Below are 20,423 nucleotides of genomic sequence, written 5' to 3' on the forward strand. Positions count from 1 at the left end.
GACGAGTTTTGTTCCCAGATGGAAGCTAAGCATGGTTGTTGGAGACGTACATATATTTAACGGAACTACATATCATCATTCATTATATGGAAAAATGATAATGAGGAGACCTTGTAGATATTTGTGAGGAGCTTCTTCCTAACACACAGCCTGGAATAAAACATGAAGCTGCTTGTTTGAGAATTAAAAAGGCAATCATGGGCAAATTTGGAAGTAAGAGCTAATACCTTGATCATGAAACAGAGATGACTGTAGTGTGACATGCACGCATGCACACACACCTGGCATCTTTGTTGCTGTGCCATCATTTAGTACTTCCTTCTACACAGTTATTTTTATCTGTTACGGTGCTGTAACAATGTGCTTCCTCCATTATAGCACGTTACTATGGCAATGTAGCTGCAGCTTCATGGTTTGGGACTGCCAATGCTACATCGCCATAGCGTGTTGCTATGGCAATGTAGCATCACATGTAGATGCACCCACAGAGTCATAGTGTAGGCTGTAATCTGGCCCCGCTGCAGGGGCTGTCCAACCTTTATTACTGTCCCCCAATAGAGCCTGCTAGTCCTCTCCAGTTGGTGTGGAGCATCAGGACTCTGTGATTACTCCAGAGTCATAGGTAGGGTTTGGGATAGACTTGAAAGTGAGCATAAATGGTTTATTTGAGAAAAGAATTATGGAGAAGGGCATTGTATATTGTTAAACATCTCGAAAAATGAAAGAAGTCAATCCCTCAAATGCCACTTCACTTTATTACATCCTTGAATTGTGTAGATAAGCAATTTTGGAAATAAGGTAGGTTATTTCAAAGATGCATTACTTCAGTAACATAGCTTGATATTCGTATGATATTAATATCACCTATAAAATTGCAGGTGCAAAATTTCACTTGCAAGCTTTTGTATCCACAAGCTGCAGGTACAAAGAGAGCTTCTTGAATTTTACAACCAATACTGAATTCTGTGGGCTTGTAGACAGAGAGTGTTAGACCGGAATTCCTAGAGCGCTTGAGCTCTTCAGTGGAGAAACAACTGATTATTTCATTTTCAGTATACTTCTGACTTTAGTGTGGCCGTATTTCACTGAATAAAATGCAAGTCTGTATCAGAGCCCACAGAAAGACATGTAATACTCCTAACAATCTAGGTTTGAACAGGATAGATACATAGAACTTAAACACTACATCTTAACAAGTGATGTTTTCTTCTGAATCAGATGTGCCCCAGGCCAAGGGCACAGTCCTCAAACAGCGTAGATCAATTTGACTAACAAAAACTTTTGAAATTAGCAAGCGCATTAAATGTAGAACAACAGCTGTGTCCATTTGTCTGTTTGAAAGTGCCTGTAATACTGTGACACACATGATACTGTCAAATAAACTGACACTGCAGGGCACGCATGGGCATTATTTTTATTGGTTGATGTCTTATCTATCTAGTGGGAAACAGACTGCAATAGCAAGCATTCCTATATCAGGTTTTTCAATGGTAGGCAATATCAGAGCATCACTAGGAACAGGAATATAATTTAAGGAGGCAGTGAAGTATCATAGTCTCTGCTCACCAATTCTTTCAGATACTTTTTAGTCTAACCTCTTTCTTGTCTGTTGACTTCATCTGGCATTAGGCAGATACTGCTGATAGGTATTTGACCTATCACTAAGCCTGTAATCTAAAACTTGTGCATCTCTAGGATAGTTCCACAATGAGTCATGGCATGTTTTTGATCATACTTCATTATTTGATATAGAATCTGAATCACTTATATTTAAAACAACAGTTTTAAAAGACTTTTTTTAGAGCAAATACTAAGGAACTATGAGTTGGATGAACAGCATTGTAAGGATACTGACACATTGGGTGATGGTTAGTGCAAAAGAAAATGGTAAAAACGATTAGGGGTTTAACAATTATATATAATACTGTGAATGAAATAATAGAAGGGTTATAAAAGTTGTACAGAACCTGATTAATCTATAGCTAATCTGGACATAGTCACCTTGTAAACTCCATGGATTTAGCAGTGATCAATCTACTCTCACTTTCCTAGAAGCCATTCTAGCAGTTGGAAATAACAAAATCATTTTTTTCACATCTCTTTTCTGGCCATGACTTCTCTTTTCTCCCAGGGGAAACTCCAGGTCATTGGTTAAGTAGGCTTTACTACCAGAATAATACAAGGCAGTCATAACAAAGGCTGGAATTTGACCACTCTAGCTGCTGTTGCAAAATGGGTTTAAAATCCCCTTTGCTCATCAACTGGACATTTATCTTGCAACAAGCTCAAGTCAGCTGGACAAGAGAACCTAGCTTTTAGTAACCAGTTCCTCATCATATTTATCTACAATGCTGCTGCTTCCTCTCATTTTCATCCCCAAGCTAAGCAAAACATTTAAAAACCCAATTTCCATCTTGTATCTGTCCTGTTAATTTCTCTTCTGTTATCACTGTGAAGTACAAAAAATAAAAATCCCTCAATGATAGATTGAGTCATGTTCTTGTCCTCACCTTGCTTGGCATAGCCACTTCTTCACCTTTCTATGCTGCTGATTTTCCTAGCAATTTTCTTTATTTGGACCTCAATGCCACACCTTCATAAAATATACTAAAGACACTTCATGCCTCTCTAATGCCCTCCCCCCCCCCAGAGCCTGCCTGCCTGAGCTGTGCAGAGGCCCATGCTTCCCTCCACAGTTGTGGTGCCCCCCGGGACTGTGCAAGCTGGGTGCTGCCAGAGGAGGGGCAGCTGCTGTCATGGAGGAAAGCACCACTGCCCCCTGCAGCCTAGGGACCTCTCTGCCTGCCAGCAGCTCGCCCTTCCCTCCTCGCCGGAGGGGCAGGTAAGTCAGAGGGGTTTGTACATGACACAGGGTTTTAATCAGCTGTAAATTGAAGCAGTGTTTTTTAAAACCCACCACTTCAATTTAGGGCCCCCATTTCATCTACATGCACCCAGTGACAATAGAGACTTGAGAGATGTTACATTTAATTATCAAATCAAAACAGTTAGTGATTTTCACAATACTTTCTCCCTCCCCAGTTTCTCTCAGGCTGTCCGGTCAGTTTTATAGTAAACATGGTAAAATATAGTAAATGGTAAAATACAAAATAAAATAATCAAAGAAAGCAAAATGAAATACTTCAATTCCAATTGAAAATATGCATGAATATTTGGAAAGAATAAGTTTGGGATTTCTTTTCCTGAATCTTTTTCCCCCTTTTGAGTCAGGATTGCAATTTCCCCTCCTTCACCCCCCACACAAAAAAACACAAACAAAAAAACCCTAAGTATTAATGTGTTGGAAACTCTTTTGTGCCCAATTCTACTTGTGTCATTTTAGACAGTATTACATTTTTTCAGACAATTAAACCTCAGCCTTTGGTTGTTATTAATGTACCATAGGTACAATGCTGTAATTTGTTCTGCCAATTATAGAAATACGATAGTGCTCACAATAAAATAACATTGCTTCCTTTTTGACAAATGGTCTGATTTTGATTTCAATCTTGGCAGCTGTCCAATTATTAACTTTAGTACAAAACACAATATCAATTCAGAACACTTTGCATTCGCTGCTTCAAATTTATGTTGAGACAAACATCAGTGTGTTTTGCATGAAATGAACTTCCATGAAGCTGAGTCATTTGTACAACAAACACCTGTAGCTAATGACAAGGACGATTATTTCAATACACTTATTTTTAAATTGCTTTGTCTCTTTGAATAATCTTGCTGTAAATAATTTCCCAATTGTTTGAAGATTTAATTAATCTATCACATGATAGTATGGCTGAATCATTGTTAGCAGTTTATTGGTTCAGCAAGTATTGCTGTTCATTTCAGCTTGATATGTAACCACTTCTGTTACATAAATTTGAAATATGTAACCTACTGATGTTACTTACTCCATATATATATATATATTCTAACATGACTGTAGCATCTGCATAAGGAATGCATGATCTTAGTACAGTTTGGCAACTGCATTTATGTTAATATATTCTTAACAATTGTCACACCTTGACATTAAGGGTCTGTTTAATTGCTCAAGGGAATGCTGAGGCAATATCAAACACAACTTTATTATACACCCCTTTTCTTGTACCTGAGCCAAACCCTGTGCTAAAGCATAGGCCAGACTTCTCTATCTTAAAGGATTTTTAAAAAACATTGGGCGGGGTTGAACCTTTGGCTATTGTAGGTAAAACCATGTTGTGTGTTAGTGGCTCTCCGTCAGTTTTCCAAGATAAGCATCATATGGTACCTTGGAAGAACAAATACTGAGTGTACTAAATCATTTTAAATAATATAAACCAAGATAATACTTTGTGGAATACTATGAATAGCTTTTAAACACAAGCTCATAGTAAATTTTACTAATATTCTTTACACAAGCTTCCTCGTTTTCTGTCATTATATTTATTTGAATAAGATTTCAACATCCGTACCTTAATGGACAGTGGGGTCCCCCAGGGCTCGGTCCTCAGGCCTGAACTGTTCAACATCTTCATCAGCGACTTGGACAAGGGGGTGAAAAGTACCTTGTTCAAATTCGCAGATGACACTAAGATGTGGGGAGAGGTAGGCATACTAGGAGGGAGGTACAGGCTGCAATTGGATCTGGACAAGTTACAGGGGTGGGCGGATGAGAATAGGATGGGATTCAATACTGACAAGTGCAGGGTGATGCACCTAGGGAGAAAGAACCAGCAGCCTGCCTACAGGCTGGGGAACTCCCTTCTCATCAGCGCAGAAGCAGAAAAGGATCTTGGTGTCATTATCTATTCCAAGATGAACATGGGCCACCAATGTGGGGACACAATCAGGAAGGCTAACCGCACCTTGTCTTACATCTACAGATGCATCACGAGTAGGTCCAAGGAGGTGATCCTCCTGCTCTGTATGACATTGGTCAGGCCACAGTTGGAGTACTGCATCCAGTTCTGGGCGCCCCACTTCAGGAGGGATGTGGACAACATGGAGAGGGTCCAGAGGAGGGCCACTCGCATGATCAGGGGGCAGCAGGGCAGGCCCTACGAGGAGAGGCTATGAGACCTATTCAGCCTCCACAAGAGAAGGCTGAGAGGGGATCTGGTGGCCGTCTATAAACTGGCCAAGAGAGACCAGCAGGCAATGGGAGAGTCCCTGTTCCCCTGAGCATTACTAGGAGTAAAAAGGAATAACGGCCATTAGTTGAGGGACAGTAGATTCAGGCTAGATACCAGGAGGCACTACTTCACAATCAGGGTGGCTAGGATCTGGAACCAACTTCCAAGGGAAGTGGTGCTCGCTCCTACCCTGGGGGTCTTCAAAAGGAGGCTAGATAGACACCTTGCTGGGGTTGTCTGACCCCAGCATTCTTTCCTGCCCATGGCAGGGGGTCGGACTTGATGGTCAGGTCCCTTCTGACCCTACCAACTATGAAACTATGAATGCAAACTTACAAGCACGTGCCTCTTTGATATTCTTCCAAAGATGATTTCTCACTCTTTGTGGTGTGAGTATTACATGTAGTAGTCTGGGTGATGTCTTAGTCATTATGGTCCAGAATGATGTAGGAGGCAAGGATTTTTTGGGTGACATCTTTTACTGAACCAACTACATCATTGGGATAACATCAGACAAGCTTTTGGACACACCTGAAGAAGAATGTCTTGCATTTGCAAGCTTGTCTAACTTTATCCCAGCTATGCAGTTGGTCCAGTAAAAGATACCACGCAAAAAACCCTTGCCTCTCATATTACATGTATTGCTGAATTATGTAGAGTAGGGATTTGAACCTGTGAGTTCCTAAATAATAGGTGAGTACTTACTTTCCCAGGATATTGGCTATTCTGATTTGAAACTGCCCTTGTTTTCCAACAGAAAATTCATTTTGTCAAAAAAATTCTTGACTAGCTCCAGTCATATAGTTGTTTTTTTTCCCCCCATGCTTCCAGTAAAATAAGGTAGAATAAATGGCATAACACTTCTCTTAGTTATAACTCTAATGCCATACATTAGTGGGGCCTGGGATACTGAGGAACTTTATTGCTGGAAAAGGGGTAACTTAAAATAGTAACATATGTTCAAATGCCTCAGGGAATCTTCATTATAAAAGAAGAAAGGAAGGAAAAGTTCCATGAAATCATCTCTCTAAAGCCATAATAAAATTATAAAAGGAAAGACTGGGCTCATACATACCACTTTTTTTTTCTAATTGTACAAAATATACAATCCCTACTCATGGCTCTACAGGGGATGACTTTTCCCTATGTTTCTTCTTCCAGGCCTTCCTATGAATCATACCCACAAATATGTTGTTAAATAATTCCTACCTATGGGTCTTTCCTTTTCTACAGAGAAAGTGTTATCAAAATATCAACCTAATATTTGTCCCCTTCACTTCCTATAGTACTTCCAGGTAATTAACTTACAGGATTGACAACAAAACCCCTTAGATTAGTGCAAGATAGTCCACAGATCCTGGATCTCCAGGTAGCAACATTATTTACCTTTTTGTGTTGCAGTTCAAAAAATTATGCATTGAGATATAATACAGTGAATGAAATAATATAAGGGTTATAAAAATTGTACTGAACCGGCTTAGTCTAAAGCTAATCTGGACATAATCACTTTGCAAACTCTGTGGATTTAGCGGTGCTCAGTCGTCTACTCTCACTTTCCTAGAGGCCATTTTAGCAGTTGGAAGTAACAAAAACATTTTTTCCACATCACTTTTCTGGCTATGACTTGTTCTCTCTCCCCTATTTTTAGTCATTTGTTTTGTGCTTATTCTTTGAAACCCAGGGGAAATTCCAGGTCATTGGTTAGGTGGGCCGTACTATCAGAGTAGTACAAGGCAGTCATAACAGAGGCTGGAATTTGCCCACGCTAGCCGATGTTGTAAAATGGGTTTGAACTACAATGTGTTGCAGTTCAAAATACAGGGAGACTATCATCATGAAGTAATCTTACTGAATAACCTCCTTTCCTTCCAAAGTCACTGCCTGGTATTATTTCTACAAGAGACACACTTTGGGCATTGAAACTGTTTACCCAATAAGCATGTGTATCACAAGTTTATACATTATCTAATGAACAACAATTTTGCATTTTTTCTTGGGGACAAAAAAAAGTCTCCTAAAGTAGACTAATGAACAATGTGAAGAATCACACATCAGTCTGTGTCATGAATGCTTTTGATTAATTTGCTTTATCACAGGTGTAGCCCAAAGATAAACATGTTCCCCAAAAAATAAGTTTGTGGAGTTTTGGAGCAAGTTGATTATGAAATTTGTTTCCAGAAATGGATGTTGACAATTTCACATTTCAAGGGACAATTACTTAAATATTAACAAGATTTAATGATCTAAAGAAAGTGATGATTACAATTTTTGAAAGTGTTATCTCTTCTTGTGGGGATATTCATTTTGATCCTTTCAGAACCTGACTTAAAGTGCTGATGACTGGGAGCATTCCAGGGCAAGCCAGGGAAATAGTCAGGGGTCACCATTTGGTAGGTGAGGTGGAAGGACCCCAAGACAGATGTAGAACAATGATAATATTGGAAGAATAGAAATTTCAAATGTAAGCAAATGCAGAACCCATTCCTAGGCATATCAAACTTAACTAGAGAGTTTCCACTTATTGTTAATACTGTATTTACTCACATAACACATACCTTTTTTCCTAAAAATCAGCCCTCTAAAATTGGGATGCATGTCTTAAGTGGAGGAGCTGATTTTTCTTCACTGGAACAGAAGGACAGAGAGACATTATGTTCTAATGGCTGCCAGAATATCTGCCATTTTTCTCTGACCCAGCAAGCATTAGAGGTGGAGTCAGTGTTAACCCATTCACAGCGATTGCTGAATTCACAGTAGAATTTGGTTGACTTTCAGGTCTTTTTAGATATGAACTCTAAAATTTGCAGTTATTCTTATAAGCATGTGGGGGTAGAAAATATGAAAGTCTATGGACCAGATTACCTCTTAGTTGTCACAGGCCTTCCAGCTCCATGGAATGCTTCTGCAGGGACTGGGGAAGATATTTGACAATGGAAACAAATTATATGTGGCACTGGGTATCCAATAGGGAATTTCCTACCTAATCCACTGAAGAGTCAATGCATATGAACATGCCGATTATGACAAAATTCAAGGGTATGTGTCTGGTAGGATTGGCTTTGGAAATGCAGAAACAAAAGGAGCCAGGTAGCTGCCAAGAGAAATAGGGTTATAAACCTCAGTCTTATATGGAAGCAATCATTCCCGGAATACAAGGAAATCTGGGTCTTTGAATGCATGAAGGAACCATACAGTTGTTGGGTTGTATAGTTGATATGCTGAGTTAATTTATTTTTCCTTTAAAAGATGGCAGTGGAATATTTTAAAGTAGCAACCAAAGTGACCAATTATCTCTACTAAGAAATGTTTGTGTACGCTCTTTCCTTCACTTTCTGTAATCAGGCTTAAACAAAGAACATGAAATGTTTTCAAAGTATCTATATATTTTATCACTGGGCTACATAGTGGGTCCCAGGAAACTTGGAGACAGGCTCATTGTGGTACTACTCTGTATATGACTTGTTTATTTGTTTATTTTTAATAACTTCTGAATATTGGCTCCTATGCATTCTTTATCCAATACGATTATTTTAAAGAGTGAACTGTAGCTGAAAATAAGTTGCAACTGAATTAATTGAGTTCCCTGATAACTTGGATTCAGATCTGAATAGTTAAAATCCTACAATGTCTTGGTTGGCTATGTCATTATTTTTTTAATGTGATTCAGAATTGTGAACCATAGATTCTTAATTTTTAGTGAAAGTGGACTATTAAAAATGACTCATTATCATTGATACAAAGTATTTGGTGAGCTTAGAGATAATGCTCACCAAACAACAACAACAAAAAAAGATGACAGTAGTTAATAAAAATCATAATAAATACAAATATTTTGACTAACTCTATTAGTATAACACAGTTTTCAACCTTTTTTTCATTTTCAGACCCCTCAAAATTTGTAATACAGGTGCTGGCCCCCTTTGAAAATTTCAAATGGAGATGTGAACCCCTTTGAATTGAAAATGTAATATCCACATACTTTTGATTGATCATAGTCATGTGTTCCAGCCCCCTTAGACATAGTCTGCGTATCCGTAGCATTCTGCATATAGGTTGGAAGCCACTAGTATAATAGAACTGATATAGAGCAGAAGTTGGGAGAACTGTCCATATGGGACCATGGAATCTATTATTTTCTTACTAATGGTACAGAAAGTTCTGTTCAGTTGTTCCACAAAGTATATCTTGTTAAGCACTTAAACAATACTAATTTCTTATCATCATTAAAAAGAGAGGGGCGGGGGGATTTTTGTGGAAGTATGGCCCCTGACAAATGTGAAAATAAAGGCATGATGGGATCTGATGTGGGATCCCAACAATCATGTTTCCTGTCATGTTACACATACATTAGATTCCAATTGTGCCATATTGACAGTGCAAGGGGAGCCCAGGTTTCACCTACACCAGCAAGTAATAACCTTTGCTCCCAACCAGAGGAATGCATCCGCGCTCCTGTGGCTGGGAGTCCCATTGGGTGATTGAAGTTCCCAGGCAGAGTAGTGTGTCCTGAAGACTCCCTTCTGCTCCAGAAGCCCAGTCTCTGGAGCATACAGGAATCTTGAAAGGCTCCTGTGTGTTCCAGCATCAGGGCACTGGCCATGCATTTAATTAAAGGCATGATAGGAAGCAGCCACAAAGTTGTTACACATGCTTTATTGCAATAACTTTGTGGCTTATTCCTCATTTGATTATACCATTAATTGATTGAACTTGTCGACAGGTCACTAAAGACATGATTAACCAGTTAATCATCTCTTAAGTGTAACATCTATCAGAGGCCTGTGTTAAAATTGTGTCTAACGATATAGGCAACAAAGGGCCACCTACATGCTACCATACTCTAAAGCATTTTTGTGGTTAAACACCCTTAACCCAACTCACTTGCATTCAGCTATATAGAATACATCTGTATAGAATATTCTGAAATTTCTAAACTTTAACACCACTGAAAAAGAACTGTAAAGTTGACAAGTTCAGCTCATTTGATACCAATTACCTGCCTGCAACCTGGGAGTCCAGCAACATATATTTTTCTTAATTCATATACAATCATAACACTGACTATAGATTCAGTGAGTCACACTGATACTTTACTGGATTTGCATAGTAAGCTTCAGGCACTGAAAACTTGAAAATCCCAAGTGCATGTTTTTCTGTTAGGAAAGTATGACAGGCATCCCCTGTCCTTTAATTTTAAGGCTTCTTGGGTCATTCAGATAAAACAAAGAAAGAAAAGGTACCGCTTTCACTTGGGATGCTCCAAAAAATATCCCTGTACATAATCTGTGTAAGTGATTATGAACAGCACAGTTCATGGATCTGTATATTACTAGTGGATGAGTTCATAAGTAAGGTCAAAGGTATGGATTCTGCATTTTTGCCATTGCCAGATGCTAATATATAATAGATCTTCCTGGTTAAGAGAAAATGTTATATTTGTTTCTCTCAGAAATGATTGCCAAAATAGGAATGTATATTATTCACTTGACCACAGCTAAATGAATGTGTATATTAATTTAAAATATTAATTTAAGAAAGCAACAGTGGAGGATGACAGACACAACTTGTGCTGCTGAGTTACTAGTGCCTTACACTTTGTCAGTTATGTTGTTCTAGAACTGAAGGTTGGATCCCAGGAGCGGTCATTCATAAATGTCTGTTTTTAGAAAGGATATGTACCAGAAGCTGGAAGACATAGAGGGATGAGACAATCAGGAACTCATCATGAGTGCTGATCCCAGCTCTACTTCTCACCTGCTGTGTGATCTTTTAAATCACTGTGACAGGGCCAAAAGGCCCTGAGTGGATAGCACTCAATAGATGTTCCTGTAACATGATGGTGAGGTGCCTTTGAACAGGTACCTATTGGAAAATTACCAGCATGTTAGGAAGATGTACTTATCTTTGTTCATGCCAGTTTCAAGTAGTTCTTTGTTATTAAAATGTTGCTAAAGTAAATGTTGCTATCCATGATGAAAGTGACAGATCTGTACTGAATGGTTACATAGCAGGCTAACGTTGGTTACATAATAGGGCCACTGTTCACGCAAAGCCAAAATGTCTGAACAGAATGGACTTGTGTGCTCAACTAATTTCTCAGTAAGGGAAAACCTTCTGGCCAAACTTGTTTTTTGCTATAGAGTATTACATAGATGGATATATGGCCACATTGTGTGTTTTCTGTAAAGGTGCATCTCCATGACCACTGTGAGACCTTATTTCCCTTGTAAATTTAGGGTCCAAGCCTACTGCTAATAAAGTTAAGGGAAAAACAGAGGTGTTAATCCTAGCCTCCTGTTAGGTAGGCATTAAGAATTTAGCATTCATCAGAAATAAGCCCAATGATACATAATATTTGTAGCAGGGAACTCTTTCAAAAAATATATTCCATGTGTTCATATTGTTTGACACATATAGGTATAGTGTTTGAAGTGTTAATGCTTCCAAGGCCTTGCTTCTCTCTTCCTCCTAAGTGTGAATAAACGTCTTGTTTTACTCATCATTCAGCTTATGTTCTGTAACCTTTCTCCTACCTTATGTTAATCTTGTCTATTTACACTGAAATCTTTCTCTGGCAGGGTCTGTATTCTATTCTTTGTGCGGTGCTTAAGAAAGGAGGGGTCATATTCTTTGTTAGCCTCTAGGTCTACCAAAATAATTATACTCTGAAGAACTTCTGTTCCACTTGCAGTAAAATCCAACTTTCTGCAAACATTGTAAATCTGAAGTATTATCTGCCTTTCAAATAGCACTGAAAAAATAGAAGAAATCTTTAGTACCGTTAAACTGATTATTTTCATGACCAGTAGTTGTACTACACACACAGCTAAAATGGAAATAAATATTTCTTTAAATAAATTGTAAAAAAAAAAAAAAGTCAAAATATTAACTCCGATCACAGCTTAGCAGAGAGAACCATTCTGGTTTCTTCCTCTTGGGGTAGGACCAGGTCCATGTTTCAGCCATACATATTCCTGTGCATTGTCATAAACTGATTTCAGGCTCTGCCAGTGCCTGCTTGGCCCACAGCAGCAAGAAAGCCTGCAGATCTGGTCTCGAGGAGTCTCTCTGTTTGGAGAGTGCTGGCTCTTATACTTCCTTTTCATTGAAGGGATGCTTCTGGGAGAAAGGCTAATACCATCCACGAGAACTGCCTTTAGAGGTTTTGGCAGCTGACCTCAGACTTCTCCCCAGTGACTGACCAGTTTGCTAGCTAGGATTAGGAGGGATTTATGAAGAGGTGCTTCATAGTGCCTGTGTAGCTGCATAACAGCTGAGAAACTGAGTCTAATGTTATTAAAATAAGGAATTCAGAACACAGTGCTGCTTAGTATGTGAACAATGCACTTCTGGCCTTGAATTCTACAGTTCCTTTCCTAAAGCAACACAAAACAAGGAAACAAAACAAAACAAAATGATTTATTTGGATTAGTATAGACCTTGGGTTATCTTTTGAAATAAGCTACTATTCTAAAAAGAAAAAGAAAACTTGCAATCTTATTATTGCAAGCCCTGCTTCCTCCTTTTTTCCTGTATATTTTCTTTTATATGGACAAAAAATATTTTTCAAACTTCTACAACATTCTTAAGTTCAAAATATCACCTGACCTATAAAACTCATTCAAACTTTATTTTTCCCACTCTGAAATCATTAGAATTTGCTCAGCTTTTTTTTTCCTTTGTCAATAGTTTTAATTAATATTCTTGAAATAAATGCCCCTTCTGGACCAAATTATTTGTTTCACATTCTCCCAGTTGTGGTTGCTTTTTCTTCATGAAGCAGCAAATACATGCTTCTTTTTTTTAAAATTTGGATTAATAGCAGAATAAATCATAAATAGCATTGATTCACAGAAGAGACAGGATGTGAAAGGATTAACTTTGCTTTGCTCTTGTTATTACTAATTAGCAACCCAAATTTCTGATTGGCAATATGTCAGTCTTAAGCAACAAAGATTAAAACTGGCTACTCTTCATACAAATCTAAAATTCTTCTCATTCTAGGACACAATAAAGAATAATGCCAATTATTTCTTAGATAACCTATTTTCCACATATGCTTTGGCTAGTGCATTTATTTTTGCTGTTCCTACTATTTATCAGTTTTGAGCAAATAAAAGTGTACAGATAAGAGCATGCTTGGCACTTAAGTGGAACAAAACACCCTGTGAATTATTTTACAGCACATCTGTACCTTTTTTTCTATCTGTAAATGATTTGTGACTAGACCAAAAATTTTGCCTATTATTTTGCTAGATCCCCTTATTCAAAAGCATTTTTTTTGCAAACACATTGTAGTTTCTACTGCATTCATCTTTGTTTCTTGATGCCCTAAGTAATGGTTACTGGAAAACAAGCAATTTGTTTCACAGAAAATGTCGTTTCACTGCAGACCCTGGGTTTCCAACATTTTGTGTTATCACTCCCTCTTGTTTTAATCACAAATTTAATTCTCAATCTCAGAATCAATCTCAAGAGAAGTTTTACTGAAACAAAAATATTTTTTTAAACTTCAGTTAAAGTTTTACTAAAAGTAAAATGTTCTGATGGATTGATCTTTCTCACAACATATGTTTTGTTGAAAAATTTCTGACCAGGTTTAGTCACATTATATTGTACTCAGTTCTCTTTAAGGGAATTTTTTTTTGGATCCAGCATCGGTTGACCATAACTCAAATCTTACCTCAACGAAATTCTCCACGGCTAGATCTAGAAATAGAATCAATGATTCTTTTTTCTTCAGTATGTTCTTGCACAGTGGACCCCAGGTACTTGAACTTCTGCACAGAAGGTATGTGCTGGTTGCCCAGTGCCATAAGTATAGTCACTTTGATGTCTCCTGAAATCATGTCATGGATCTTTTCTGATTGTTCTTAATTGTACTCCATGCATTACTGATGACATACTATAGATATAACAAACACTTCTAAAATAACCATGGTACCAGTTATAAACAAACCAACCAGAATTTGTAGCAGTTTTTACTTCCTATAATGATTCATTTCAAGGAATAAAAGCCTTGCTTGACTGTTCACAAATATGTAAAACAAGACTCAGCTAAGCAGATCAGGGGTTTTAATTCTGATGAATACTCATTGATACTTAAAAAAGATGCTTCCTCAGTACAAGATAAGCTAACTAGAATATTATGATCATGGATTCCCTTTAATCTTGTCCACCTCTTCCCCTGAAAAGTCCTATCTTGCTTTGGTGCAGTAGCCATTCTGAGATAGTACTTTCTTTTGCATGGGGCTCTGGAACAGGTTTAGGAAGGGAAAGAAAAAGAGATCTGTATGATATAGCCTTCTCCAGGGAGCAGGGAGACGTAGGTTTGAGTGCCCTCAGACACGGGAGGGAATTTAAACCTGGGTGTCCAATAGTGTTTGTGTAAATCCTTTTCTAACAAAGGCACCATGGCAATGATGATCCTTTTTTGTTTATTTTTTGTTTGTTTGTTGTTTTTGTTGGGGGTTTTTTGTAGTGGCTACCAGTGCATTTTTGTGCAGCCTGATCTGTTAGGTAAATTCTGAAATAAGGCCACCACATTGAACTCCTCAGGAAAGGTAGGCAGAGCACATTGTTTCTGTATCCCAATGAGGCTTAGAATTAGAGGTGCAGAGCTGTTCACTGAGGACATGCAAAGAAGCAGAATTTCAGGTGCTTGGGGAACGGAGATGTCTGTGAAGTTTAGGTGCCTCTAGGGTTAGGAAACAGCTGAACATTTTTAAGACTGCAGTTATGGATGTAAACACTGAAAGTCCAACTAAGTCTCATTTTAGAGGGCTTTTTTGGGATGGAGCCTCAATTCTTACCTCAGCTGACCACTCTACTCCTAGGACCCAGTCCTGATTTAAGTGTATATCCCACTGTTAAAATGTATTGTTGGTCAGTGTACAAAATAACAGTTACTATTTAATTACTAAGCACAGACTACTACTTGTGGTAGAAGCTCTTTCTTCATTAGTACACTCATAGAATCATAGAAAATTAGGGTTGGAAGGACCTCAGGAGATCATGTAGTCCAACCCCCTGCTCAAAGCAGGACCATCTCCAACTAGATCATCCCTGCCAAAGCTTTGTCTAGCTGGGTCTTAAAAACCTCCAAGGATGGAGATTCCACAACCCCTTTGGGTAACCTGTTTCAGTGCTTTACTACCCTTTTAGTGAGAAAATTTTTCCTAATATCTAACCTAAATTTCTCTTGCTGCAACTTGAGACCATTGCTCTTTGTTCTGTCATCTGCCACCACTGAGAACAGTCTAGTTCCATCCTCTTTTAAATGCTTCAGCTACTTGAAGGTTGCTATTAAATCCCCTCTGTCTTCTCTTCCCTTAACTAAATAAGCCCAGTTTCCTCAGCCTCTCCTCACAAGTCATGTTCCCCAGCCTCCTCACCATTTTTGTTGCCCTCTGTTGGACTCTCTCCAATTTGTCTGCATCCTTTCTATAGTGTGGGGCCCAAAACTGAACACAGTACTCCAGATGTGGCCTCACCAGTGCTGAATAGAGGGGAATAATCACTTCCCTTCACCTACTGGCAACACACCTACCAATGCAGCCTAGTATGCCATTAGCCTTCTTGACAACAAGGGCACCTCCTGGCTTACATTCTGCTTCTTGTCCTTTGTAACCCCCAGGTCCTTTTCTGCAGAGCTGCTGCCCAGACAGTCAGCCCCCAGCCTGTACTGGTGTATGAGGTTGTTTCATCCTAAGCGCAAGACTTTGCACTTGTCCTTGTTGAACCTCATGAGATTCCTTTTGGCCCAATCGTCCAATTTGTCTAAGTCACTTTAAATCCTAGCCCTACCCTCCAGCCTATCTACTACTCTCCACAGCTTGGTGTCATCTGCAAACTTGCTGAGTGTGCACTCTATGCCATCTTCCAGGTCACTGATGAAGACATTGAACAAAACCAGCCCCAGGACTGACCCCTGGGGCACTCCACTTGATACCAGCTGCCAACTAGACATAGAGCCATTGACTACTACTCTCTCAGCCTGATGCTCTAGCCAGTTTTCTATCCACCTGATGGTCCACCCATCCAGCCCATACTTTCTTAGCTTGTCAGCAAGAATGTTCTGGGAGACTGTACTAAAAGCTTTGCTAAAATCAAGTATCCAGGTTATAGCTATATTGGTCTAGAGGAAAAAGCAATCTGGGATCATGGTAGAGGTGATATTTTTTTATTAAACCAACAAGATTTTTGCAAAAATGTTCTTTAATTGCAAGCTTTGGGGTACAAAGACCCTTCATCAGGCATTGGACAAAAGATTGTAAAAGTTCTCCTGAGTTGAAATGAAAGTTCATATTTCATAGGATTTCACAGAGGAGTCAATAGATGGAAAATTCCTCTGTGTAGGCAGGTCTTATCTGTTGAAGAGTCTCTCACCTCTTTTGTAAGGTTCTATGATGATGAAAATTAGCTTAACAAAGGCAGGAACAGTATTTCAGGTTTCAGGTGGTCGTAGTTGCTTCCTTGTTGGGAACATATGAAGATTTCATTTTTTAAAAATGGCTAAAATTTGATATCTTCCATGTGTCAGGTATCCGCTGTATTGGATCTAGAGGAAAAAGAAAATTGGTCAAGAGGAAAAAGCAATTTGGGCTCATGGTAAAGATGTCTTTTATTAGACCAACAAGATTTTTGCAAAAAAATACCTGACACATGAAAGATATTGAATTTCATATTAAATTTATCCAGTGGTGCAGTTTGAGGTTCCATTCAATCCATCCAATGGTTCTAAATGACCATTTTGAAATAGGAGCAAAATTCTAAAACACCTTTGCATTTGAGATTTGGTTCTTTTTCTGGGAGCAAATATTGGTGCAAGAGAATTATACCTGAGCAACCATGTCTAGAATAATTTAAATCTGAACCATTTCAGTATTGGACATAAGAGTTCTACAAAGGTGACATGTCTCTTCTGGTAGAACTAAAATATCAAGAAATATTGGTTTCCAGACAGGTGGTTTAGCACGTTGAACTTCAATGTAAAAAAAAAAAAAAATCTGCATTCATGAAGAAAGGGGCTAATTGTCTACTATTTAGTTAATTAGGAAATAGCTAAAAAAATACTTTCTAAACTAGAAGATTATTCATGGATTACTTAAAATGTAATTAATGAGAACTGCTGTCTTAAATAGCACATTAAGAAATAAATCTGGGTTTTGTAACGGTCATGGAGTATCCTCTGTGAGGAGGGGTTGCTTGCTTGTTTGGGATCACTGAAGCTTTGTCTGGACTCTGAGGGTGTTCCCCTGAAGACAGCTAAGGCTGCTCCCCACTCTCAAAACCTGGCCTTTTGATCCCTCGCTCCCCCTTTCTCTGTGGCCCTGTGCCAAAAAGCTACCATCCAATTCTGGTCCTAAGAGAGGGATTTTGCCTCTTGTTGGAAAGACCTCACCCAATATAAAGTTCTAAGCAACAAAGCAGACGGTCTCTTTAGTAAGGGCCTTTACTGGGGCAAAAGCCACACAGCCACAGGTTCTCTTTCCCCTCCAAATAGGTTAAGCAGTAGTCCTCAATCCAGTCCACACAGCCCTCAGTAGCCCCAAACATACTTAACTGTTGCCTTTTCAGTCTTTTCCAAGCCTGAGTCCCCAAAGCCCTCAAAACTCCCTTCTTGCTCCAGACTCTTCTCTCTCCAGAAGCCATTATCTTTCTTCAGCTTGTTCTTTCCACTGTTACATTTATCTCAGTCCTCTTCCATCTTACTTTTGCTGATATGTCTACCACCTTACCTTTGTTGATGTTTCAACAAAACTATTCCAGGTTCTCTGGCTGCTAGAAGTTCATCTTCTTTTGCCCCTCACAAAGACAGATCTCTTACTTCACTGTCTTTTTAAGCCATACTTTTTCCATGTACTGGCTTTGAGGGAAACTGAGACATGCAGCATTATAACAATATGAGCACACTTAACACAGAAATGCTACGATAAAACCCATAGCCTGGCACAGTAACATCACCACCACGTTTTGTTACAAAATACATTCAGTGACTTCTTTGCCACTTTTAAATCATCTGGATTAGTAAAAGAGAAAGTGAGTGTGGGATTGACTTGATAGACTAACAGTGGGGGAGCTTCTGCAGATATGGGAGACTTGGACCCTGACAGATATACAAACAATGGTATGATTGGCTGCATTCCAAACACCATGGCTCTTATCATGCTAGATAGTGCATATCATTCCTATTCCTCCAATCTCAGTTGCATCACTGCTGAGCTGCTCCCAACCCAATTCTGCTGATCAGTCCAGGAGTGGGTCTATCCTAGACCCAGGCTTGCACCCAGTCCCCTGCAGGTTCCAGACCCAGGTCTGAAAATCATCAGGGTCACCCAGAACACCCCCCAGCTGTCAGGGTGGATCCTGACAATCAGCTGATTTTGAGACCTGACTCCAGTATCCCCAGGTCTTGAACTAGATCCCAAACTGTCAGTGCTGGGTCCAACAGTCCTGTCTGACCCCCAGGCATCTTGGAGTTTTAATTGACCAATCAGCTGATTATCAGATCTGGCCAAGATAGATCCAGGTCTCAAACTCACCTGGGTTCACCAGCTTTGGGCCCAAGAGTTCCAGGTGGGTTTGAGACCCAGAGCTGTTGTGTCCTGGCCCCAAGGCAGGAAAGGCTGCCAGGCTCAGGGGTTGCCAGGTTCCCAGTGGCTGGACTCCTTGACTCCCCCTGCCAGGGAGCTTTGTATCCTTCTCTCCTGGCAGTCAATTTTTGGCACTGGGACAAAGGCTGTCTTGGTCTTGGTGCTGACCTCCATTCCCATGCCAATGCTGGCAGTCAGCTGCTTGTCACCATCAGCATGAGGGTGCTATATTTCAATTTATGGCACCATACAAACATTCCATGCCGTACAAATGTTCCACATTTTTTGTGGAAATACTCTGTGGCTGGTTTGCCACATTATGGCGTGATAAATTGGCCAAACACGTAGCACTGTTACTATTTATGGTGTGATTAACACATTAATTGCACCATAATAGTTGCCAGGAGTCTTGGGTTCTGATCTCTGCTCCCATAAATATTAAATATATTTATCAGAAGTGGAAAAGCTGCCACATAAAACAAGTAGCATGCTGGTTGAAACTGTCTCCTAATATTAATTCTAGTCCCTGCTGCAAGTCCATGAGGACTGAAAACAGGTCTTTGGCATCTTAGGTGAGTGCTGTAACCATTAGACTCTTGAAAATATAATCTCGCTTGAAAAATGTATCACCAATTTGTGTCTGTGTGGGGCTAGTAGATATATTCTGAAAACAAGTACTAGACTGGGCCCTGCAAATAAGGTAAGTGCATGAATGCCTAGTCTTGGAACCTCACCAAAACTTGAGCATGACTAAACAGCTTGGTACTGTCTAGACTAAGTGGTTTGCATGTGCCACCCATTGAAAAACTGAGCATTTAAGGACTTTTCTGGCAGTTACTTAGGTTCCTAAGAACTTTCACTGCATGTAAGGTGAGACTGAGAATTGGGAAATTCCAGTGGCTCCTAACCCAAAACATTTAACCCCAGTGGTCAATTTTTTTAGTGCTGAATTCTGACAACATTGTAGTGGGATCACTACATATTTATCAGGCACTTTTTTATTGTTTTACTTATGTTGTACCCATTAATTTGTCTCTGCTTGGGCCATTTCTGATATTCTTAACACCCTGAACCACTTCAAAACAGATTTCACTTTAAAAGAACATTTGACAATGTGCTTCCTTCTTAGCCTTCTTTTTCATCTCACCCTAGTTAAATTAAATTTGCACCCATGGTGCAAATACTCATCCTGACCTTTTAACTTGTATAAGCTCCCATGTTTTAAAGCACATTGAAGCTAGATATGGGTGTTCTCTGCATGCCAATGAAGATTCCTAGATTTCCTCGGACGTATCACTTGATTGAGTCTGTGCCTCAGCTGTACAAAACAGTTCAAGAAACCATCAAATATTTTTATTCTATTACTTTATATTTTTTGTGTGCTTTAGTGAAACATAACAAAGGCTTTATAAAATCCTTTTGCAAAGCCATAGTTTCTCACTAGCTTTTCTCATTTAACATTCTTAATTAAAAATGGAAAGAAAGCTTTTAAGCCTATTGTTCTTCCATCTAAGGCCAGGCCAGCCTAAACCCATAAGTTTTAAATGGTATCAGTGCAAACTACAACAGAAAAGATTTATTTCTTAACATGAGAGGGAGAATATTGGGTATTAATAGATAAATGCTTTTTAAATGAAATAGGGTCATTTAGAAAGTCATAAAGGTGCCAAGGAAACTTGAAAGGTAAGGTGGCATTAATAAAGGTTTAACTCATAAT

The sequence above is a fragment of the Alligator sinensis genome, unplaced genomic scaffold (genome assembly GCF_000455745.1).
Source record: "Alligator sinensis unplaced genomic scaffold, ASM45574v1 scaffold615_1, whole genome shotgun sequence".
NCBI classification, from domain to species: domain Eukaryota; kingdom Metazoa; phylum Chordata; order Crocodylia; family Alligatoridae; genus Alligator; species Alligator sinensis.